The 25,688-nt window shown below is 41.0% G+C and overlaps 1 protein-coding gene across 31 annotated transcripts in view; it reads left to right on the top strand.

Annotated features, from left to right (window-relative positions):
• The window catches only part of BBX (BBX high mobility group box domain containing), a 148,929-nt gene that overhangs the window by 16,890 nt on the left and 106,351 nt on the right, over positions 1-25,688 (top strand). For 4 of the 31 annotated variants that reach the window (XM_075104334.1, XM_075104202.1, XM_075104388.1 and 1 more), the window contains exon 3: positions 17,740-17,823. The exons of 12 other annotated variants lie outside the window; for them this stretch is intronic. The gene's annotated coding sequence lies outside the window, so the exon portion shown is untranslated. Of the gene's footprint in view, positions 1-204; positions 294-2,982; positions 3,119-13,445; positions 13,564-17,739; positions 17,824-22,788; positions 22,916-25,688 lie in introns of those variants that run through there. 15 more of the 31 variants (XM_075104326.1, XM_075104211.1, XM_075104196.1 and 12 more) reach the window with 6 other exon arrangements.

The following is a 25,688-nucleotide window of genomic DNA, read 5'->3' as shown; positions in this document are numbered from 1 at the left end:
GATGGACTTCAGGTTGACTTTTAGCATTTCATCCTAGCAGAGAGTCAAAACAATTCACTTTCTAAACCGGTATATAAACAGTCTTTAAGAGTGTGTACTGTAGAACAGAGATGGTGCTGCTATTCATGTGTGTTACATGTTTTGTTAAACAGCACATTACTAGGGTGTAATAATACTTTGCTCTCCTATTGTGTACTTTTACAGGCATCAACTAACTGCATTTTACAAACATTTCAGAACCAGTGTTACTACCCCTGTTTTGCAGATTGCAGAGTAGACCCAGGGATGTTCAGGTAAGACTAGATGCCTGGTGGCAGAACCAAGTACAGAACTCCTGAACTTGCTGCAAGTTTCTTACATCACTGTTAAATTTGTTACACCAGCTACCTCTTTGTTACTAAAATATCTGCCCTACGTATGCACACGTATTACTTTTCCATATTGGTAGGTGAAAAAAATGATAGCAAACTGTCATCTGTTGATTTCAGGCTTACTGGTTAAGTATTTGTGAACTTACCAAACCTGTTGGGATCCAAGTTCAATTCAGAATTCTTCTACTACTTTTAAGAGCTTGTGCTGCTTGATAGAAACGTAATCTTGTAGGTCACAGCTTTTGGACCTGGTGTTCTGTTCTTCCAACCCAGGGTCTCTTCTTAACTTGTTGCTTTGTAAATATTGCTCTCTGTTCTTCCTACTTCTCTGAAAGTGACTTTTGCAAACAGAAATGCTTGTGCATCCTTGTGGTCTGAGATGTGTAAAGGTGATAGAAACGTATTTATGCTGGTTCCAAGTATGAGCTAAAATGTCCCACTGCTCAAAAGGGCTTCTTAGGCCAGGCTTGGTCTGTACTTTAATATTTCAGAGTGTTCAATTCAGCTCCCTTGCCTGAGCTTCTTGCTCTAAGGATTGGCACGAGTGGTCTGGAAGGAAGTCAGCATTGCAGCAGCATGGGGTTTTGTGGGGCACTTCATAGTTCAGGTCCCAAGTTTAAACTTGTGGTTTTGTAGTAGGTCAGTAACAAGGAAGCCTAATGACTGTCTTTTAATCATTTAGATTAGACTGAGAATCCAGGGATCTTGTGCTTTCTTTTCCTAGGCTTGTAGTGTTCAGAGCTGTAGACTTCTGTGCCTACCTAGGGTTTTAAGCATCTTCTACTTTCTCAGTTGGCACACAGTCTTGGGCATACCAGAACGCGATTTCACAGAAAATTCTTAATATCTTGTTCACCTTCTGATTTCAGATCCAGCCATCTGTCTGCTATACTATGAAATAAAATGATGGAAAGCTAAGAAGGTAATTGGTAAAAATCAGTAGATCCCAAGGGAGTTATCCCCTATCCTTGCTCTACAGTTCCAGCCAGCACTCTCAGGTTTTGAACTGCTGACCTTTTTTTTTAAATGCTGCCGAATTTGCATCTTTGGGACTGAATTTTTCCTGCATTGGGCTTGTCTTTAGGACAAGGGCCATGTATGGTTTTCATCTGAGGGAGATGGGAAAGAATTATCAGAATAAAAATATTTATTTCAAGAAAGAAAAAAACCCCTTAAACAACTAAAAAAACCCAACAAAACAGGAAGTGGGGAAACAGCCTCTAGATCTTAAGGAGCTTGGCCTGAAGAATGCTGGTCCTGCTTGCTGTCCAAAGAATTGATTTTTATTTCACAAATACAGAAGTTTTTTGTTTGGCTGGTTTTTAAGAATTGTGCTTCAGTTGTGGAGAGGACAAAGGTCTTTATATACTTGATTATTTTAGGGCCCAGTCCTGCAACGCCTCTGTCATAGCAATCTCCCTGAGCTATTGCAGTTGCAGGGTTGAAGCCCTGCATGCATCTAATCTTACAGGGAGCTGATCCTGCTCTGAGATATTTTGGCTCAAATCTTTGGGCGCATGCACAGTTACGGGTAAGCTGTTGTGGCTTGGCATCAGTGAAACAGTTGGAGAAGATGGAGCTGATAGTGGAATCCTGTTTGTGAAGCAGCGAGGTTCCTCTTGGAAATTTGATAAGACTTGTTATATACAGAAGATTGTAAATTCTGTAACCTGAGTGATTTTTTTTTTTAGATCTGTTTCTCAAGAAATAGAGATGGTTACATTCAGAACTTGCCTCTTCTTACAATGTAAGGCTAAGCAGTTGGCAGCAAAAGGAGATCAATAAGTGTGTAGATAAAATAAAAACAGAACGGTTAAGTGGCCCAGTAGTGTGGTGGGTTTTGTTTTTGTTTTTTGTTTTTTTTAATAATTCTTCCTCCGGTTAATACATGAATGGAATAATTAATTTATGTGACTGCTTGGAAATTTCCCTCAACAAAAGTTTTCAAAAGTCAAATAATGTTTTTTGCAGAAAAATACATATTCTGTGAAAAAGTAAAACAATCTTACCCTTAGAGCTAAGGAGCAGTTTCATATAGGAACCAGGCTGAAGCCATGCCATGGTGCATCCTTGACCTGGACCGGATGCTTTTAGCTCCTTAGAGAACTTGTAACTTTAAGCAGAGTTAATGCTGGCCAGGTTTTCACTGCTGGTGTTTAGAATGCTGTGGACAACAGTGAGAACTGAAAATTACTGGGTACTTTGAAGTCTGCTGCTGCTTGGGAGTGCTGTTATTATCAGGTTCAACTCAGCTACAACCTCCAAGAAGAGGACTTCTAGTCAGGGTATGAAAAGGGTGTCTATGCTGCTACTGGTTTCAAACCATCCTGAAGAATAAGGTAGTAGCTCAGCTCCCTGGTACTGCAGTTAGACTGCTATGAGCATGTAGGCAAGCCTGCTGCATTCGTAACACTGCAGAATGTAGGACTAGTAGGGAAATAAAATGGGGGTAAGAGAATATGGGAGGATATGATTCACTCACATCAAAGTGGAATTTCTTGTACGGTCCTAGTATTTTCCTCTCATGGTTTATGGTGTTATTGAGACCTGCAGCAGCTGTTGGATCTGATCCATTCTGGTGCTAGAGCATGCTATTTCTTTTTCTCTGTAGCCAAGGACTGAAGCTGGCTCTTAGATACATGTCTGCAGTTACAGTGAGACTGAGTTAACGTCATGGTGCTCCAGAGCAAGGAGAACCAAATACCTCGTGATGAGGAGATGTCTGTATTCCTTATATCCAGAGTGAGGTAAGAGTATAGTGGTAACTGGGTTGTCCTTGCAAGGTGTTGACTGTATCTGGGGCAGGTAGAGTATGCCCTGCAGTTCTATTCCCTGATCGTCTAGACTGAGAACTCTCTTCTTGAGCTCCCTGCCTGTTTTTCTGTCTGGGTTTCCTGTAGCGGAGATTGGGATGGGTAAGGACAATTGTGAGGAACATTTTGGCATCCTCCAGTCAGGTCACAGACACAGCTCAGTCTGGAAGGAATTCTCAGTATTGGAGCTGAGGTATGGTCAGAGGTTGTCACGGATGCCTCTGAACTTTGGCTTCTAAGTTAATGGTATGGCTACTAGGACTTTAAGAGTATATAGGAGAAGATAAGGGCGGGGAGGAATATGATGGCTATCAGAGAGAACTCCCACTTGTGAAGTTACAAGGGAATCTTGTGAGATTGTAAAACTTTTTATTTGAGAACACAAAATTTCTGTCCCTCAGGTATACTGTGCTGACTTGATTCATTGCCTGACATTTTGTCATTGTTTCACTCTTTAGCAAAAATGCATTCTACGTATGGATGAAAGAGGACATTCCTGCTGCATTTCCTCTGGCTGTGAATCTGTAATTATTGTTCTTGAGTTTATTTATGAGCTACTAAGGCCTTTACTAGAGGTGATTTGCTTGTGACGTCAGGAAGAGCTGTTCCTGTTTTGAGTTTGTTGACTGTTTTTCCTTTACCAGAAGGAAGTCCCAAGGAGTTTAGTTTGCTCGAGTTGGCGTCAAGTACACAGCATGGTAAATCTCCACCGGGTTCAGTGAAGCAGTTGCAGGATGATGGGGGAGAAGTGCACCCTAACTGTTCCTGCATTTCTATGCATCAAATCACTTAGCTCCAAGAATAGAAAGGAGAAGGTTCATTGAGGCTGTTGATCAGGTTCATGGAGTCATGTCATCCATACTCTTCTGTACTGTTTCATTTTTTGAGATCTGGAGCAGCAGAGGCTTTCTTTAAATAAAAAGAGAACCTCATATCTTCTGTATCGTTTGCAGCTGCTGTTGTCTTTGTCACACCTATTTTGTGGAGGTGCAGAATTAGTTGTCTGAGGAGACAGTAGACAACATGTAAAACATCAGGACGGAGATCCATGGACCTTCACCTGCATGTTACTATGTTGAAAAACTACTTTCGTTCCAATCGTCCCATTCTTTTTTGGAGAACTTCACTCATCCATTAAGTTGGCCATGTATGATAGGGATGGAGGAGGATGAGGAGAGGAAAAACATTAAATAGAAAGTCAAATTGCAGTTAAAAAGTAATTACATGGAATCAGATCTTTTGGGAGAACTGGACATGTGTTACGACCATATTAAAAGTTAAGCTCATACATAATTCCTTATAAGACTGAGAATATTATTGGGTTTCAAAATTGCACCTGACTGCAAGGATTTTCGGCCTAAATTCCTATTATTTCTGTGTGGAATATGTTTCAAATATGTGAAATTTACTGCTGGTGACAAGTATTTGATCATAGCGTTATTTTAAACTTAGATGCATCAGCTTTCAAAATTTAAGATTCTTGACAGGTATTTAAATATTTAAAACACCCTCCATAAGATTACTAAATCCAGCAGTTCAACTATATAAACAATGCTAGGAATAATGAACCAGAAAACACCCAAAATTGCATACCCTCTCCATAAATATTTCTTTCTTATTTTAACATTCACCATGGTGAAACACAAGGAAAGTAACTCCTGAATGTTTGTTTTAACTGACTAGCTTGCCGCTGAAACAAGCTTTCAGGGAAATCCATGGAGTCCCACAAGGTGGCAGGAGCTAACTGTTCTATACTAGAGCCGTGGCCTTAAGGAAAGTAAAGGTAATAAACTGATTTTGCTAGTTGCATGCATTCAAATCATGAGCAAGTTAAATCAAGTTAAACCCCAGCTTGTGTAGGTGCTTCTTGGACTGCCAAATAATTTGGGCAAATGAACAAGATTCTATCCTCAAGAGTCTTACTTGAAAAGAGAAAGTTCAAGCATTCTGACTTTGTCAACAAAAAGGATCTTTATTTTCACGCAGTGGTGGTAATTTGCTTGTAATGTGCATCATCACTGTGAAAGGAGAGCAGGGATGAAGCCATGCAAGAACTTGCTGGCGTACGAAGTTCGCAGCTTAACAAATTGGTAGTGAGCATCTCTAACGTGCAAACTCACCTTGACATCGTGGGAATGCTGATCACAAGGTGGGACACAGCAGCCAGGGCTGAGGGACTGCCGGAGTAAAGGAATTCCCTGCTGCTTCAGTGAGGCCGTAGAGATGTTCTTCTTTAGAAACTGTGAAGTATCAAAGCTGTTTTAAAAGTATCAGAGTTTGGGGATTATTGGAAGTAATCAAAATAGCTCATCCTAACTAGTGAGCAACTGAGTTGGCTACTGTATAGTGCATACGGCTGAAATGTAATCCTTACTATTCCCACTGCCCCAGTCTTTCTTTAGGCTCCTGGAGTTGTTTCACTTTTTCTTGCTTTTGTTTCCACTTACCTGCCGGTGGTCAGCGCTCTCAGCCTGAAACATCTGTGATCAGGATGTAAAGCACTGTAAAAGAACAAGGCGGTTAATCCATTATGTCTCATTGAAGGCATGATTCAAGACCTGTGGTTATATGCTCGTGCTTGCTTAATCTTGCACTTTGAGTTCTAAGTGTCTCGTTTTTTAAAATCTCTCAGCCTTGTCTTAAAAGAAACCTGTGGACTTCAGGGTTTTAGTTGGCATAAGTAACACTGAGCAAAACAGTAGTAAGATGAAGTGATTGGCCCTGCTTCAGTGGACCACCAAGTGCTGGTTTTGAGACTTGTGCATCTCTTGATTTGTGTTAAGAGATTTTATGTAAATCAGTAACCGGTAAACGTCTATTTTTTGAAAGAGAGGACAGATCTGTATATTAGCCAGGTATCTTTGGGAATTTGGACAACCCTGTTTATGTGGACAGACAATTCAGTAGGACTAAGTTGAAATTAAAAGTAAGTAGCTTTCTTAACCAATAGACAGATATTAGGAATAAAAATAATTCAACTCTTGTGCAAAGTTGCCGTTTCTCCCATCCCACTTAGCGTCAGTTGCTTGTTAAAATGCTGTAGGAAACGAATTTAAGCATTTGTGATGGGGATATCTGGAATAGCCATATGAGGTGAATCGAGTGAAAATTCTTCCATGCCTGTATATGAAATAATGTTGTTTCTCTTTCTAGCAATGGTGGAAGCAACTTAAGACCATTTGAAATGAGTTCCTTAGTGACTTACGTTGCACTAGCATGCATTGTCCAGTAAAATCCCTACACCTTGTTTTGCTGACAGGAATGACAGGACAGGATGTAGAGATGAACGTTTTCGGCAGCTGCCATAAAGGAGGAGGGTGTACCATTGTCTTGCCAAAACATAGGAGCATCAGAAGCATTACTTTTTATACCTCTGTTTGCAGAAATGCATGAAATTTAGGAAAATCTTTGTTGTTAGGACAGACCTGACTGATTTTAGTGGATGGTGTCAGATGATATGTGTAATTTCCAAGTTAAAATTTTGTGATTTTTTTTCTTTTCCCCCAATGGTTACACCTTTCACTTGCCTCTAATTTGAAAAATAATTTTAATTCTTACATAAACATCCTAAAATAATGATTAGGAAAGTAAATAATAAAGCAAGGATTCAGCATTTGGTGAGCACACTGCTGAAATCTGTTATATGCAGTTGAAAAGGTGCATGATTTACTCAGTTATGTACCAATAGGATTGGACTGAGTATCAGTTAGAATTTAAATTAAATGACTGTCAGCTGTGAATTATTAAGCAGTTGGTGCTTACTGAAGGAAACTTAGCTATATCTGTCATTACTTCTGTTTGAAATTTTCAGTCACATGAGTGAGATGGATGCCTCATTCCCATTGCAACTTAGTGAGGAGCAACAGGTCACTTACACTGACTTGAAATACTGAACCCCCTTGTATATGTACATATGATGAAAGAAATCTGTTTTAAACTTGAAGGTAGGAGATCATGTATTACCAAGCTGTCTGTGTTCACCAGTGTTCTTTAAATGTAGTCCCTGTATGACACAAACACCCTGATGTGGCTTGCAGAGAGTTTGCTACTGCTGCGCAGTCAGAATGATATAGTAAGGTGAAGTTTGTTTCTTAAGTTTCTTTATTCACAAAAGGTCAGTGATCGTGATAATACCGGGGGTAGAAAGAGTAATGCAAGCAATTTGCTTTAATTTGACCACAGAGTCAATAGAGAAAAAGGCACCAGAGTTGTACAGTGACATATGTCTTACTGGGCAGAGTGGGAGCTTTCCAAAGAACAGTGGGCACTGTGTTGTGTTTCTCAGCAGTGATAAATGAATGATCATGAGAGATTTCTGCTTTGTGGTGTACTTAAAATTATTGCTGTCAACTGGGAGGCCTAGTAAAGATGACTGAATAATTTGGCAGTTGCCATGTGACTCCAAATTAATCACAATATCACTAGGAGAAATAGGGGTGGGAGGTAGAGAGGACTACACAGGACGTGTGCCTCTCCAGTATAAATATCTTCTTCCAGGAAACCCAGGGTCTTCCCTCCATATCTGCCAAACCCTGTCTTTAATGTCTCAACTATTCTGTTGATGTTAGTTAATTCAGGAACAATTGGAGCCATCCCATCCACCAGATCCCCTACTGAGGTGCTGAGTGCTTTCTTTTCTCCATGACCTCCTTGAAAAGGCAGGGCATCACTGGCCTCTGGTAAATGCCCAACACAGCTAAGGAGTTCAGCCAGACCAACAGGCAAATATACTGCCTGTTTACTAACACACCAAAGAGTTTTCTGCATCCTCCTTAAGTATGGATTGCAGTTGGATTTGATGGATTTTTTGTATCTAGAGAGCTGGCTGTGCAGTATGCAGAGTCTTTAAAGAAAACCAAAACAAAAACCACACAACAACAAAAAAACTGTAAAAGATTCTTTATTACCAACTTTTTGGAAGCACCTTGGTAAAATGTAGCATTTTAAAATCCATCCTATGAATGAAATTTGGCATAATCTCAACCTTTGCGGGTATGTCTACATTGTAGACCACTCTGTTTTGTAGTTACCTGAATGTGCTTTCAATAATGTAGAACAAGTATCAGAAGTGGTTTGGCAGTGATGGGATGGAGCTCTGTGCATGCTAATTTAACTTGCATGAGTAAGGGTAAATTAGCTCATGCAGAGCTGGGCTGAGATGCTGTATTTAGAGTTGCTTGTACTTGGTTAGTTGGTTTAAATCAGGTTTCTGTGTCTAGGAGCATACAGCTGCTGAAAGCATCTGGAGTCTTTGGGGCCATATGCAGTGAGGGCACGTCTTGGACATTCCTTCAAGACGCAAAATCTGGTTAGGCTGCAGTAACAACTTCCTATGCTAGCAAGTTGCAAATCCTGTTTATGCATGTTTTGTTTTTTTTTTTTCATAGCACTGGATGTTGAAAACGGTACTTGCTCTTGGGAAATTATTATTCAATTAACTTGCTATTTATTGTGTTATTAAGTTTTATTGTTGTTGAAAGTGAAAACTAGTTGGGAATAAGATCTGCTTATTAGAGGGCTTGTTGCTGGGTTTTATAGGAGTGGGGGAGGCAGGGGAGGATAAGCATATTGCCTTTGGTGCCTAGGGTGGAATTTTTGGCCTGGACTTTTGTCTTTCCTTAAAGAAGCTGTAGTTGAAAACTAGAGTCCTTGGGAATGTATGTGAAATACAGAAGTAAGTCAACACTCAAATGCAGGTAACTTGGTTTATCTAAACTATGTAGTGTGTACCAGTTGATTTAGTATCTATTTAGTACCCATTGCTTTAGAATACCAGCTTGATCTATTTGTGACTTCAAGGAAGTCATGTATGTCCAAATTAAAAGAAACTGTAAATGTAATAACTGACTAGATAGTGCTCCAATTATTGGGCCAAGCCTTGTGCTCTTATACCAGCATAATCCTTCAAGGCTGTGTTTAACATTCTACCCCATCCTTCCTCCATGCTCTTATAGAAACAGTAAAAATGAAGAAAAAAATAATAATGAATACAGCATTTAGTGTGCTGAAGACTTAAGTAAGTGTCCCTTGACAGGGCATTATTATGTCTGTGTGGTTCATATACTGCATTGGTCTACAAGTGATGCAGTTAAGGTCACAACCCACATCTACACCCAAATCAGAAGATCAGAGTATAATAATGGAATCACTTTGACCAAAACGTGAATGTTGGAGAAGGTGTTGAACTTCTCCAGGTTGCTTGTAACAGGAGCCTCTTTCTCCTAGAGGAGTGCACTTGGCCTTCCTCAGGCCTTTCCAGCAATTCCAGCTAGCGGTTGCTCTCACTCTCCTTCCTTTTCCCGGGCCATATCAGACAGGGTCCCAAAGAGCAGAAGCGGTGTTGGCTAGGTGAGGGACACAGGGATGCAACCGATGATTTCTCTAAAGTTTAACAGCAGCAGCTGGAAGTTTTACTGTCTCCCATGGGCCGTCATACGTTTCTGTGGCAGTTTAAAATGCATTGATAGCAAAAGTAGCAGTGGGTCAGCTCTGCAGCCACCGCGTTTTGCAGTGTGAGGTTTTTCATGTAAATAGCTGTTATTGTTAACCCGTGTTTAATTTGAATGCAGGACAGATGCAGGAATAGGAGAATTTGTGTTACTGGCAAGCCAGCATTGTGCCCTAACAACTAGAGTGTTTGTTGCTCTTCTGCATAGTCCAAGGACATAGTTTAGATCTGTAAAGCATTGCGTCCTTTGGTATTGAGTGGCCTAGCATAAATCTTCCTGTAAATTAAAACTGAAAAGCCAAAAACCTGCTTGCATATTACAGAAGGGCCAATATATTAATGCTGTTACAGTGTTTATGTTTATACAGGCAGGTAGCTAACATGTAGATTGGCATGTGTGTTCCTTGCATTCATGCTGGAGTGGCAGGAAGAACCCACCTTCTTCTATGCTGTCCCATAGATGTGTTTTAGACTTGAATGCAAGAAACCTATATGGTTTTCCTTGAAGAGGTTTGCTGTATTTATATGAGCATCAACCAGTGCTTTACATAGTACATTGACTTTTGGCAGCTGAACTTAGACTGTAAAAATGTTTGGTTTGGACTTTTTTTTTTTGGGGGGGGGTGGGGGGCCAGGGGCCTGTATGTTTAAAGTAAAATGTGAATTTTGAATGTTGGTAACCTGTTTTCTGTTCTTTTATAGTAAGTGAAGTGTTGCATAATATAAACTTTTTTTTTTGCTTTAGAGTCCCACACAAACACTGGGGAGAAAAGCAGAGACCAGAGAAGAGAGAGAGTAATTTTTTTTCCTTTTATTGAACAAGAAAAATGACTCATTTAGTTCTGGATAGTATGCTGACAAAACATAGAGGAACACTTAGAGAAGACCATGTGATAGCCACTGAATCATACATACAGCTTTGGTGTCAGGTCTTTGGGTAAGAGTGGACATCATCACGAGAGGTGTGACAGCAAATGCTTTGCTGTGGTGTATGAAACCCTAAGCAACACTTATTACTGGAGATGAAATGATACTTTTTTTTTTAAATGAGTTTGCAATTAGTCAAGGCTAATTAATAGTTTTGCAGAAGCACCTTGAGTTCAGTTTGTTTGCGATCGTTCAGAGGAAGTAGCTGTTGGTAAAACAGGAGAACAGCTAAAAATTGGGTGAGATCTCATAAATCCACAGGGATGGTTCAAAATTTTATTTCATTTGCTGGATTTGCATGTTGGGTACTGTATTAGCACAGTGTTTTCTTGCTGGCGTAACCCTCCCTCTCGTGTTTCCAGGGAGGAGTCCTCTGTCCTTGCTTACAGCGGCGATGGCCTTGGCTGGGGCCAGCCGTCCTCTGAGCAGCTCTGCTTCCCAGGGCTGGCCACATGGGCCCAGCTGTTGCCAAAGCCATGGTATGCGCTGGTGTACCCGTGCAGCGGGGTGGGCATCCCAGGGCAGGGTGGGGTGCCTGGGCCCCCTCTGCCAGAGGGCAAGGGTGGGGGTGGGAGAGCAGCCGTAGGTTAAAACAATGTAAGGACAGTTAAAAGTCAGGCTCGGTTTGCTCTTCAGTAAAACTGAATTAAAATTATTTCCCTGCCATTTTTGCTGCCCTGTTCACTTTTCCAGAAAGCATGTTCATGGAAGAAAATATAACCTGGATATGTGAAGAACAGGATGGCAGCCCACCTGCAGGGACCTGACCTCACCTCCATGCTTGCTTCCTCTCTCGCTTGGTGCTGCTATAGAGACTAATCTCATCTCCTGCCGTGCCGTGGCTGGCATGGCTGCCAGCTGTCCACAGATGTGGACAAAGCACACTTCTTAAAGTCACTTGCCTGTTTTCTAAATCTTGTCCACTTTGTTCCCCAACTTGTTTCGGTGCCTATAGATGTCTGTCAGATTTTTGGCCTTTAAATCTGAAAGAAACGGATCATAGATTACAGCCCAAAATGAAGCTAAACTTCAGGATTTTGGCAAATATAATACAAGTGGGACCAAGCGCCATAAATACAAGCTCTAGTTCTGGTGCTAAAGTTTTACATTGTACATGATCACACTCTCGATAATTAATATTCAAGTAAGTGCCAAACTTGGGCTTTCTTCAGTTTGCAGTATTAGCTTGCATATTAGAAAGTCACAAGTGTATCCTGAATGCAGAACTCAGGCTGCCATAGTGGTTTTCCAGCATCTCATTAAAATAAATTAAATTTGAAAGGTTTATTTTAATGTGTGTCAGGATTTGAAATCAGTGAAGTACTTGGTGAATGAGATGTGAAGCTGAAGGAAGCTTTTTTTCTGAAGAAAAGATGGCAATATTTGGCCCAAACACAAAGGATTCTGTAAAAACAATTACACGTACTCTAAAGGAAATAATTCAAATAAATAGTTGTGTGTAGTAGCTGTTTCTAATTGGGCTTGATGTTTTAACACAGTTTTCCATTTAGGAGCGAGGATAGGAACCATAAAACGATGCAAATTAGCAGAGTGAAATAGCTTTCTTTGCAACTGTTCTTTGAACCTTTGCATCTCTTTTAAGAATATGCTTACAGAATATTGCAGCAGTACATCTAGGAAGAAAACCGGGTTGTTTTTAAAAAAAAAAAAAACCAAATCAAAAGTATATGTCTTTCTAATCAATTGTTTCTGATAGGATAACTAGAAAACAGGGAAGATTATACTAATGAAGTTTTCTTTTTAAAAGTCTGTTTTGCATTTTAATCTCATGGGGTACAGCTCTTATTATTCTTAAAGCAAAAGCTAGACAAAACTCTCCTAATTTTAAGAAGTTTTTGTATTGGAAATGTGGTGGGGTTTTTGTGCTACAGGTAATGTGCAGTCTTACGTTGTGAGAAGTAAACTGCATCTCTGAACTTGCCAGTATCTTGTTCTGGTAGTGAAGTTAAAAAGGGGGCAACAGTGTTCGGATTTTATTCTGACACATTGTATGTAGTGTCTCGGCGCCTTCCACCTATAGCAGAGAAGAACTGGGATTTAACTTCTCAGGATAACAGTGTGGGCGAGGGATAAGAAGGGACTGCATTCTGCTCGTGGTAGGATTTTTGGCTTGGGTATTTTGCACATTACTTATGTATGACATTTGTACCTGAAGTCGTTCTGACACTTGTGATGTGTGCGTGTACGTAGTAGGTAACGGGGCTGTGGCTTTCTGGTGATAGAAATCTGCTGATGCATGTATGCTGTTAATGTACTACATAGCTCAGAAAGCTCTTGTGTGTACATGTGCATGTATGAAAATATTTGGTGCAACTTCTAAGAAGTGCTGAGATCTGGGAATCATTAAAATGGCGAGTCTGCTATTTCTGAATACAGACTGTTGATGTTTTCTGGAATGTTTTATGAATTAATTTATCTGTTTAGTGTTGTTAACTGTGTGGTATTGCAGAGTTATATAAGCGTTGGATTGGGAGATTGTATCCATTTTGAGCTGAGTAGTGACTTTGTTTAGATTTAGTGATTAATATTGTATTACTTCATGGGATTGGAATAAAATCTGGAGCTTCAGTGGAGATTATAGTTTATTGATATTGCTGCAAACTCTGTATGTATATGTGAGCACAATTCTTTTGTGAATTTTACAGGAGACAAGATTGCAATAGTAGACTGATACTGCAAATTCGATTGATTGGGGGAATTATTTAGGTGTCTTCACTGACAGTCACTTCCAGGTTAAGTTTTGGAGCGTGTGTTTGTTTTCTTGGTTGCTTGCTGTTACATTTCCTTTGTGGTTGGCAGGAGAAGGCTTTCAATCATGCAAGATGCATCAGTGTTACTTTTTCCCTTTGTATCTTCTTTCACCAGGTCTTCCCCATCTTGGTCGCTTTCTAAGTAATTTTAATACTTATAAAGTACCAGAGTAAGAAGCCAGGAGAAGTCATCCTGTCATGTCAATTCAGGAGAAGATAGATGTACTGATGGAGTGAGTAAATCTGTGATCAAACTATCTGTGTGTTGGCTTGTTTTAAATAAATATAGAGGCAATTTGGTGTCTAATCTCCATCTGCCTTTAATGTAGGGGATGAGAGGTCAGAAATTGTCACATATAAATGAATTTTGACAATTGTAATTCAAGCAATAAAAAAATTCCAAGTTAATGTTAAGACAGTACAGAATAACTGTTTGATTGGAAGTGCCTGGACTTCTAAGCGTATGTGATTGAGTTTAAAGCACAGGAGTGTATACACTTTTAGGTGCTTGCTATTTCCTACTTCATGCCCTCTTTCAGAGGTAGGTTTTTGTCTTACCTAGTAGCCAAAGGATGGTTATACATTAGGTGATCCCTTTTCATGACCACTTACATGCTTTCAAAAAATTTATATTCTCCCTGCGAGAAAAAAGCTGATACAATTTGAAGTAGTGAGTTTTCAACTTTTTTATTATTACTTTAAAGCTACTAAAAAAGTGTCCTGTAGATGATACGGATGCTTGAAAAATGAATGTACGCCTACCAACAAGGGACTAATCTTCGTAGTTACTTTTGCAGACCCATAAGAAATAACGACTGCAGTATAAAAACTGGTGATCTAACACTGTATCTATACTGAAGTTGGAGACCTCTGGACAGGGTAATAACAGTAGCCAGCAAAGATAATGACAGAAGTCTAACTGTTTGGTAGTGTTAAGCACAAACTGTTTCACTTTGAGAAGAATGCCTAATAATGACTTTCATATTATTGTCCCTGAAATCCTACAAATGGTAAACTTTGATTTTAAAATGTAGTTGTTATTTTGATGACCTCAGTCAAGGAAACCTGGGAGGGGCAAAGAAGCAGAGAATAATTATTTGAAGTACAAGCATATGCTACACTAGTTTCTCAAGGAATTTTCTTGCGTAGAAAGGCAGGGTTAAAGAAACGGAGCTTTTTGTTCTGAAAACAATGTGGTACTTTAGCCGGTGTGTCTCCAACTTTTTCTTTGTATGACCTGTCATCTTAAGGATGAAGTGCTTTCAGCAGTAAAAGACCGAAGTGGGCTGTTAGAGGAGGGTCTTTAAGAATGCTGATAAAAAATCGTTTGCAAAATAAATAATAACAAGTTACTTAAAAGTATGTATGAGAGTGTCTTAGTTTGTTACTAAGTCAAGATAGACTGAAGTTAAAGATGTGCCTTTATTAAAGGATGTGGATTGCTGAAGTTGAAGATGTGCCTTAAGTGATTTGTTAGTCAACCTCATAAACTGAATAAGGATTTTTATTTACTGAGAAATAATTATTTTTTTTAAAAAAAAGTGTTTCTGGTGTTTTCTAGGTTGCTGGAGTAAATTGTCTTTGGCTATCATGTCAAGAGTGCCAGAGATTGCTCTTCTGTATCTAATGAAATACTCTCACTGAAGAAGTAGAGAGGAGGAAGGAGGCTAGTACACTGTAGCAACAGCATACCTGGCTGGTATTTGTGAGAACTGAGAACTGCCCTTTTAAAACTACATTTCAATTTGAATAGCAGGGGAAAACCAGTACTCAGTGCTGTAGAATCTCTTTTCTATAAAGCAGGTAGGAAACAGCTTCTCTGAAATACACAGAATAATCCTGGGATTGGAGGTGGGCCTGTGAGCCCGTTTATCGCTTACAGCTGTGAGTGATGCTGTACAGGTGTTGGTTCTGATTTGAAGAGAAGCCCAGGCATTTATGTGACAGTAATTATATTAGAAAAGGTTTGGGAATATCTTTGGTGTTTCTCTTAAGCTGAGCTCTTGTATTTTAACCTTGCCTCCTGCTTGTCCATACACTACCGCCAGCACAATATCCCATGCAGGTTTTGTGGATTCTTGGTTTTAATACTCACCAAATCTGTTCAGCTGAGTGTATAAATTACATTCCCAGTTCCAATATAGCTCTGTCTTTAAACTATATGTTTTCGTAATAGGGAAGCAGCTGTGTGTCACTTCAGTGCTAATGGCTTTCCTGAAAAGAACAAGTAAGTTCTCCTGAGAGTAAAACTAGGGTGACTCAGTATATGAATGAAAAGGGATAAAGCTGCAAAACTACACGGACACTAGTGCACAAATGGCATTGTGATTAAGGTGGATAGGATCTGGCGTGCTGCTGCTCGTGCACTAGCTGGCCTAGCCTGCATGCTGAGGTTTAGGCTGCCTTTTGTCTCCCTGTGGCTCTGCTGATGTTGCCACAACACCTGAAGATGCTGCTGCGATGAGACTTCGCATCCACTCTGTCGGAGCTGATTACTCCATCAGAGTAGCTGTAGATAGGGGTGTATATCTGCATCAGTGACCTTGAACTTACAGCCTGAGGAGTTAAAGTAACTGCAGTCAGCAAAGGTAGGCTGTGAACTGGAAGGCTGAAGGCAAGGGCACGGGTCCTCTCTGTCCACTCTTGGAAGCGATGGTCATCAGGCTCTGCAGAAAGTTGGGGAGAGAGGTGTGATTATGTCTCCAGCTCAGTCTGGATTTGACTGCAGACTAAGTGTAGGGCATACTTCGAAACAGTGTCAAAAAGTGAAAAAGGCACAGTGAATTTCAAAGGAGTCATTAAATGCTTTGTTAAAAGTTGCTGGGTTTCGTCATCTTCTGGAATGGGGTCTTCCAAAAGTGAGTTAAAGACATGCTTACGGGTTCCTATATTGAACAGACAAGAGAAAACGTATGAAAGAAGTGGTAGAAGATAAAATTGGTTGGCCACCTTGCTTCTCTTTTCCCTTCTCCTGTCAGTACTAGTGTAGAGGGCATCAGACAGGATTTCCAAAAGTGTAAGAACTTGGCTTAAACTGATTTACAGCTTTTGTTTTGGTCCTGTGTCCCCTCTGTACGCACAGGGATTGTCTGCTTTTGGCTGAGAGGTATAGATCAGATCCGGGCTCTGAGTGTTAGGAAGATCCATTGACATGCTGTTTTCTGTTATGGGTTTTAATTCTTTTGAAACAATGCTGATGGCTCCCATGGCAGTCAGTCCGCCTTGCCTTGTGTCTTTTTCACTTTACCTCAACACTTTGTTTTCCAAGCTCAGGTTTATTTAGTATGTTCTGTATTGCTCTGCTTTATGTGGGTTTTTGTAATGCCATCCTAATGATACGAACAAATGTCGCTCCTGAGGAGTGTGGGGACAGCACAGCAAGTGGCAGATGCAGCCTGACTCTTGCAGAGGCCAGGAGGGCAGGTGGGGGAGTCCTGTGCTGTGGGAGCATCATCGGCCCTCCTGGGGCCTGCTGTCGCCTGGGAAGGGGGGCCTTGTTGGGGCTAGCCTGTGCCTTTGAGAGAGAGACGGTTCGTACCGGGTGGGAGGTGCTGTTATTGAGTTAAAGCCCAGCTTGGTGTTGGTTTCAATTTTAGCCTGAAAAGCCGTGTGGTTCTTGAAGCTGTCTTCCTAAAGAATCCCTCCCCGGTTTTGTTTTTATTTTTAAATAACTTCAGCAAAAAAAGTTAGATATGTACAAAACATGGCAGTTCTATCTTTCAGAAGATACCACCATCTGTTGTTTTTAATGCGCAATAAGAGTTTCCTCCAGTTGCACGAGCAGGAGCGTTAAATCCGTCCTGCAGGACGTGCCTTTTCAAACCGGCTCACGCGTGAAAGCGGGCTCGGCAGCGCAGCGCCTGCGGCCAGCCCTCGCCCGAGCCGGGGTGAGCGGAGAAGCGTCCGAGGGCACTCTGGGGCTGGGGGCCGGTGGTGCCAGCGGGGAAGGCGGCGTGGGTGGGCGGCCGCTTGCGCAGGGCTGGCTACCTGTGCGGTGAGTGCCGCTGCGCGGGGCGCGTGCTGCCGCCACTGACGTCGGCCCGCGTGGGGGGGGGGGGGGGCATCGTGTGTGTGGGGAGGGGGGTGTTGTTGGCGTCTGTTAGCCGTAACGCTGGTATTTCAGTAATGCGGTGGTATTTGGCCATACTGCCAAAACCAAGCTATAAGCAGCGAGTCTTTGCTCCACTTTTCCTCGCTCCGTGCCTCCGCTCCGCCCCGTCCGTGCTCCCCGCACTGCTGAGATCAGCTTCCTGCTTTTCATTTTCCTCAAAATGCTGTTACTCCTCCCCTGAAAGAGTTATTTTCATCGGTCTGGAGTTAATTTTTATGGGTGGCTGCAGGCTCTTTTTCTGACAGGGTAGCATGCCAAGCTGGAAAAGCGGTATCATGGTGATTTTGTTCTGTTGCAGCGAACCAGAGCTGTAGGCAGAATGGTAGACTGCTGCACCAAAAACATTTCTGTGCCAGCTCTGTGACCGTGGAAGACGAAGGAGGTGAGTGCTGGTTTTACGTCGCGTAGGTCCAAGGAGTTGTTGGAGGTGGAACGAAGAGTCACAACCTACCCCAGCTCAATAACGAGAAATGAGCAATTATGTTGTTATGCCCTCTGATGAGATAGATGCTTTTGCTCCTACTAATACTGTAATGGAGTATACTCAGGGAATGATGGATTTTGCTGTAGCAAAGAACTGTAGTTGATGAAAGTTCATAGGGTGTGGATTTTGTTTCTCTTCCATTGCAAACTGTAGATAGATATGGCACAAATATAGTCATAAAGGACGGATGGTAACGGTGATGTTCACTCCAAACAACTTATGATAGAAAAAATACTCAGCTAGGTAGTTTCAGAACTTCTAGATGGATTGAATAATGCCAGAAGGGGACTACAGTGATTTGGTAATAACTGTGGATCTAGAATAGTGTGATGTATATGAGGGAATGACATTATTTTATAATGTGTGGAAGTAAAATTTTACCCAGGAAAAACAAAAAAGAAAAAAACATTCTTTTTACAGTTGCCAAGCATCCCTCAGGATGGAAGCCAGGTTGATTGAGAGAAAGCAGATTGTTTGGAAGAATATCTCAGTTGCAACAATCAGGCAACCTGTATAGAAGTGTGTCTTCTTGCATTGTTTTTTTTTTTTAATTATTTTTTTAAATTATTTTTCCTTATGGACTGAAGAATGTAAATACCACAGGTTCATTAACCAACTTTCAGCTCTTTAAGCAGGTGAGCATTGTTCCCTGTATATCTTCTAAGGGAGCTCTAAAATCATTAATTGGTGACTGGTGGCAGGTTGCTACTTACTTTGTGTTGTGGTATCCTTCTTTTGCTGCCTTCTCATTACTGCCTGTTAACAATCAGATTAATGGGATGACTTTGTTCGTTCTGACTGTGGTGTCCTGAGTGATTTTGCAGAGGACTCTTCATAGAAAGCCACTCAAAAAGCATAGCTGTGGTGGGCCAGCTGGGTGTTGGATGCTGCTGTCGCAGGTATAGGGCACTGCTCCAGGTCTGAGCTGCTCCCCACGTGAAAAAGGGACAATAGGAAGAAATCAAGGATCTTGTTCAGGATCATGGGAGGTGTGAGGTGTGATGTGTTGTAGGCTCTGAGGTCTGACCAGAATTGCTTGTACTCTTGATCCAGACCAGAGTGCATGCTTTGAGTAGCTCTTTTCTGTGAAGCAGAGTCAAATTTATTGGTTCTGCTATAATATGAAACAAATCCAGTCTTTGATTAGTTGTGGGAGTAGAGGATACTTCTCTTACAGTGAAGTTCCTCAGTAGCTGTGCTGAAAGCAGTTCTGGGGAAGCGTTGATTTCAAAGTTTCATGCATTTTTATGTTAAATTAGAAACTGGGGTTTGATTTGTGGTAACATCTTTGGGCATGGCTGACTTTCCTTTTTTCCTTGGTGGAAATTAGCACCGCTTCTTTCAGTTGCGGGGCAAGTAGGAGCATATTTCCTTAAGAGTGTGTTGTATTACTGGGCCACACTTAGCACTTGTAATTGAACAGCTTTGTAGACAAATGTGTAAGTTAAAAAACAAACAAACAAAGACAAACAAAAAAAACCTCAACACTTTTATTGCCCAGTCTGTGGCCTGTCTGATAGTGGTGGAAGAGCATTGTATAGGAAGTAATAATAAAACTTCAGTCATGTATGGCCCTGCCTCTTTTGTATTTGGGTATACTACACTGTGTGGTTTTGCCTCCATGCAATCTGTAAATTCATTGCTGCTAAATCTACTTCTTGCTATAGACTTGTGCTCAAGAAGTTAACCCTGTGTTATGTCATTCCTCTGAGGGATAAAACCATGGTTAAAGACTATGTGCTGTTTATATCAGTATGTTAGAAAGATGATGCATGCCCATTTGCCTCAGTGTGTTGATTCTAAACATAAATGCTAATGTTTCCACAAGAAATGTGTGAGAACTGTACTTGTCCTGTAGGTGCAAATGTATTTCCCATGTGGGCCCAAGTACCCAACTTATTTGACAAAGTTATTACATTTTTACTCGCATTCTGCCACTAGAGAAACTCTGCAGCACTGAACACAGGCATGATGTTAAGCATCAAGCCCAACAGCTGCTGGGCTTCTGTACCTGTTTTGTACTTTTATTTTCAAAGCTTTCATTCTGATTGATAGGAGGCTGTTGTAAAAAATCCAACCTGTGTCAGTAGAGTCAAGGGTTCGTATCAATGGTTCTAAAGTTTGTGCTTATAACTTATTTGCCAGCCTTGCTGACAGCTAGGGTCAAAGCATTTGCGACTTCTCTGTTGTATTTTGGCAACCCAATCTTCTGTTAACTTGTGGAAATTTGTTAATTTGTTTTGGAGTGCACTGAAGGGGGGTGGAAAGCTCTGTCTGCAAGTTGGATCCTTCCTTGTTGGAGAGACCACAGAGATATTAATAAGTGCTCATGTAGGCATGAAGGGAAGAGTGAAGGGTATGGCTACTACAGTCTTTTTTTACCTTCAGTTCACTACATGTGTAATGCTGACCGCATCTTCAACATAGATAGAAGGTACAAGGCATTATTTGAACTACAGCTCCCTGACAGAGAAGTGAATAAATCTTATTTCACAGAGGTAATAGTGAAGCATCATGTTTAAATGGCAGCACTGTCACTGAAAGAAACAGTCCAAGCCTCAGACACTTGCATCTTACCCCATGCGGCTGTGCAAGTGTGCAGTTGTGTAATGAACTGGACTGGAGGACTGATCATAGCTAAAATCAGTGCTTTTATTAGCTTAACTTTTTCTGTCCACTAAAGATAGAACTGGCGACCACTGGGTGGATCATATATTGTGTCATGAATCAGACCAAAGAACTGAACAGCTTTGTTGCCCCAAAAAAGAGGTCCAGGAGTATGGGGAATAGAAGCAGGATAGGGGACAGGACTGCTTTTGGCTTCAGAGCTGGCTTATGCTATCTTACTGCTCGTCAACCTAGGGTCTCTTAAGGGCAGGCTAAGTAAAATGCAAGAGAAGGAGGATGTATCTCCAGAAATAGATCAGTATTGTCAATACTTGTTCTACTGGGGACATACATGTATCTTTTAAACGTGATTTTTGCAGTCTAGATAGTTTCCAGTCTGGATAGCATCAGTTAGTTGCTGATGCTGAAGATAACGTCTTAATTGTGATGTTGCTTTTATCTTTCTGCTGTGATCCTTTCTGAAGTAGGTGCTGCCTTGCATAGCTTTCCTTCATGTCACGCAGCATAGCATGCTACGCGTCAGGCTCTTCTTAAAAGTTGCATGGGACTTTCAGTGAGTGTGTTCGGTAAGTGATTTTAGCAAAGTAGCTCTGTCTGGATGCAGAATACCAGTTTACTACAGATTCAAGGTGCTTGTTGAAATCCGGAGTTGGTGCTGCAAGTAGTTCATACGATCGCGTACTCTGAGATTATGACTAGTGGCAGAATATCTCTAAAAGAGAAGGTAGCTTCCCCTCCAACAGCCTGTAAGAACAGTACAGATTTGTGGCCGGTACGATAATATTTTTTGTTTGTTTTTTAAATAGCAGGGTGATTGTTGTTGCTTGTGTGATTTGTGGAGTTCAGGAAGCTTTTGTTAGTGGTTTTCAAGCTTTTGTTATGTGTGTTAGGTGCTGGCAAAAAGCAGCAATAAATATTTCTATGTGAATTCCCTTGGGCTGTGTTTTGGCTAGGGTAGTTGAATGTTACATCCCAAGATAAAGATCCGGTTCTGAGATTTGCTGGTGTAGACCCGTGCATTTGTTCAGGGCCTTGTTACTCTTGGTGAGACTCTGCAAGGACAGAAATCTGTGTTAGTGGATTTTGACAAGGGATTAAAGGATGGATGTTTGCTTTGCTTGGAAGTTGTTCAGATAGTAGAATTAAAAGCTGAAAATATAATCTGTATTCCTTCCCTTGCCCTAACAAAGTAAACTGAAAACCCATAGCAAAATGTGGCACACTTGCTCAAAAATCTGAAAAGTCATACTTTAGAGTATAGAATCATAGAATAGTTCTGGTTGGAAGGGACCTTAAAGACCTTCTAGTTCCAATCCTCCTGCCATGGGCAGGGACACCTTCCACTAGGCCAGGTTGCTCAAAGCCCCGGCTCACCTGGCCTTGCACACTTCCAAAGACAGGGCGTCCACAGCTTCCCTAGGCAAACTGTTCAAGTGCCTCACCACCCTCATAGTGAAGAAAGGCTAATTCAAAGGGTACCTTAAGCTGCAAAAAGATGCTGTCAAATGAAAACTGTATACAAAACAAAAATTGATTTGTGGGAGAGGAACAAGAGGAATGATAGTTTCAGGATGAGAAAGAAAACTTATTTAAATGTTCCTATCAAGCTTGCACAGCATGAAATTCAGTTGACTTTCATAAAGCCAGAAAGATTGAAAGAACTACCTAGAATCCCAAGAAAAAAAAATTTAAAAATTGGCAGTTTGGCTTGATTGTATCTTTTAGAGGGAAAAATAAGTCTCTCCTTTGTCCTGTAAGTGGAGAAGCTAGTTAATAAATCACAAGAATAATGCTTTCTTTGTTAGGCAATTTACAGCAAAATACAAGGGGCCTAACACCTTGAGAGTTGACGCAGCTGGGCCATGGCTGTGGTTCTGTAATTACACAGCTTCTGCTGGTGAGGGCATGGAGTTACTACCCCTGTTGCAGCACCTTCTAATAGTGTTGTTCCACCCTCCACATGGACATGGTGTAATGGCAGCAGTGTTCTCCACAGACTTCTGCCCGGGATGATACTGGGAGAGCCTCACTGGGAAGCACTGTCACAGCTGTGGAGGGATGGTACAGGGAGCTGGTGTGGTGTGCTGCCATGGGACATAGTCTTCCTCAATGGCCAGCTAGCCTGAGTTGAAACCTTGGCAGCATCTAAGATTCTTCAGATGTGAAACTTAAGTATGGCAGGACATGTTTTTTTTGTAATGAGGGCTAATGCTTTACAGGGGATGTTTTTTTCAGAAGCAGTCCCTAAAGATGCCACCAGAAAAACTTGTCCATTTCAACTAAAGATGAGCAGGATCCACTGCAGAGTAAAGTTACTCAAAATGGATTGCCCCGCTTTCATCTGCTAGATCACTGCTGTAAGGTAAAGCGGTTTTCTGTGATATCAGGAGGTTAAAATATTTTCCAATTGAAGGGATATCTTTATGCAGATACTTAAGCAAAAAGTTTGTTTTCCAAACTAATTCAAAAGTGAAACCATCTGTAAAAGAAGTAAAAATAATTTAATTCAGTTTTCCCGTTCCCAGCTGGCTACAAGAATGTATGTTTTTTAAGTTTAAAATTATAGTAAGATGGCTATAGGTGTTGCATACTTGGCTAAATAACTTTCTTTTTGTGACTGATGGTGCCCGTTGAAGCTTGTTGGTGTATGGAGTAACTCAGAAATAGCAATTGGGTGTGTAAACACCTGAAAGTTTCTTGGGTAAAACTGCAAGAAAATTCCATTTGGGCCTATGTGCATTGACAGAACCTCAGTCAGCAGTAATACCTCCCATGTTGGTGAAACTCACTCAAGAAGCAGGTTCTTGTTAGTTAGGGCTAATAAAAGAATTACTAGATTTAAGCTATTTCCTCCCCCTTTCAAGGCTGCAAGAAGGCAGCCAGCTAGCCAGGCTCCATCTGAAAAGGACAATGACATATTCTAACACAGCGGAGGCCTTCCCATCTAGGTTGTTGTTCATGGTTTATTCAAAATGATCACAGGAATAAGACTGTGGTAGAGGCTTTCTGAATTAAATGCTGGTCTTTCACTGAATGTCTGACTCTGAGTCTCTGACAGGTTCTGCTAAGCTCTGTGAATTCTGAATCTCCGCATGGAGGTGTTTGCTGCAGGTATGGACATCTGCTCTCTGGCGGACCTCTAGTGAGACAAGGAATCCAAATTACTGCATTGGTGAAGCAGTGGTTAGGCAGAGGAAAAAGAGGTACTTTCCAGCTGAGCTTTCAGAATAAGTGAATGTATTTTAAATATTATCATCAATTTACATTGTTGCTTCTGATTAAATCTCCTGCAGTATGGGCTGACAAATGTACATAAAAGCAGATAAATCCTTTGCACCTGGCAGTTCTGAGAGAGGTATTTCAGCTTGTCCTGCAGGTCAGCAAGCTAAGGAATGATAGGAGGGCAGGGCCCTTAGAGAAAAACATCTCAATTTGACTGATATTGTTTAGCTGATTTCTGCTGAGTAATTAAGGTGCAAAGAGAGGCTGTCTTGAGGTGCTTAGACTTCAGTAGTAATGTGTTTAAGATGGTCAGCCTCCTTGAATTATACCTGGACATAATTCTGTAAAGTTGTGCCATCTCTGGAAGATGCCTATAAGATGCTCCCTTTGTGAAACGTCTTGGGGAGGGGGAGGCAGCTACCTGGCTAACCAAAGTTCCCAGGTAGTCTGCAGTAAGACCTTTAGGAAAGACAAGTTATGGCTGTCTTCTGGGGTCATAAAAGCCTCATCAATATCATAAACATTTTATCAAAAGAAAGTCTGTCAGCCCAGGTATTTGCAGCACTAACAAAGTATAGCCATGTTTTGGCTGATCTGCATATTAAGAAGTAGTAGAAGCTCCAGAAAAGGAGCTTCATGTTTTAATTTCAGTGCACAAAGATAGGTAGATATTTTAAGAGTAGCTGTGGTATTCTGCAATTTCTTGTCTTTTTATTCCATTCTGCCACTATTTCTGTTCTTTATGGCTACTTTGCAAACCGGCTTACTGTGTAGTGTTTGGTTTTATCTTGCATGTACCTGCAAAAAAGTATGTTTAGATACATACACACAGACATATTTGTTTACGTGTGTATGTATGTGTGTAATACAAAAAGCGTGTACATCTTTTTTGTAACAGCGCGACAAAGTGGACTTATGTGACTGTAACTGCTCCTCATTCACTCTTTGCCGTTCATGAAAGTGTGATGTGAGACAGGGCAATGTGACTTGGCCTAGCACAGTATAAATCAGTAGGTCTCTACTACTGTCTACTATTCATCAGTGAGATTTTTTTGGCTTGCTGTTTTAGACCAGCAGTGAACCCACTTTTTCATTGCTCTTTCTGAAGAGGATCTTACATGTGAAACACATAAATAAAATTAAGAAATAAAATCAGAATGCATTAAATTTGTGTGAAAGTATTAAGAGTGGCCTTACCCTTCATATGATGTTGGCCAGTTAAGACTGCAGAATATCAGTATTATTTTTATTGACAATACACGTCAGGCCTGTTTAAAACAGAAAAATAGATCTAGAGTGTGCTTTTGCAAACCTCTGAGTGCTGCAGAACTGCTTTCTAACTTCCAGACACCTCTGTGAGTGGGCCCCTGAGCAGTGAGTGGCAAGAAACAGCTCTTGGTGATTTACTGACCTAAAAGGGTAAGGTGTCCCCCACCTTGCAGAAATAAGTGTGCTTTAAAGCCAGTCTTTCTCCAGGTCCTCCATGTAAGGCAAATCTGACCAACACTTAATTTGCAAGACCTGTGAACAGGCAAGGTGGGGGTGTTGCCTGCTGACATCAGAGGGTGGCTGAGCTAAATACTAGCTTTAAACATCACTCAACTGCGTCTCATGCCACACCATTTTGAAGGAACCTTCTCTATTTAACTCTGAAATTAAGTCTTGCAAGGCTCATTTTTCTTTCCTTCACCTGTTGGTATAGTTGTGGTACCACCATTTTCCACCTTCAGCTGCAGCTTGAAATAGGTCAGAGCTCCTTGACAATACCATAATGATAATTTGCACTTTTATAGCACTTTCCACTTGAATTACCCAAGTGATTTATAGGATTGATGAAGAAAGCTAGGTGACACCTTTCTGACTGAGGTGATTGAGGCAGATAGTCTCTGAGTCACAGGGAGGATGAATATGAA

The sequence above is a fragment of the Phalacrocorax aristotelis genome, chromosome 1 (assembly GCF_949628215.1).
Source record: "Phalacrocorax aristotelis chromosome 1, bGulAri2.1, whole genome shotgun sequence".
Classification (NCBI taxonomy): Eukaryota; Metazoa; Chordata; class Aves; order Suliformes; family Phalacrocoracidae; genus Phalacrocorax; species Phalacrocorax aristotelis.
The sequence above is the reverse complement of the archived record's forward strand: the minus strand, read 5'-3'. Positions and strand labels throughout refer to the sequence as shown.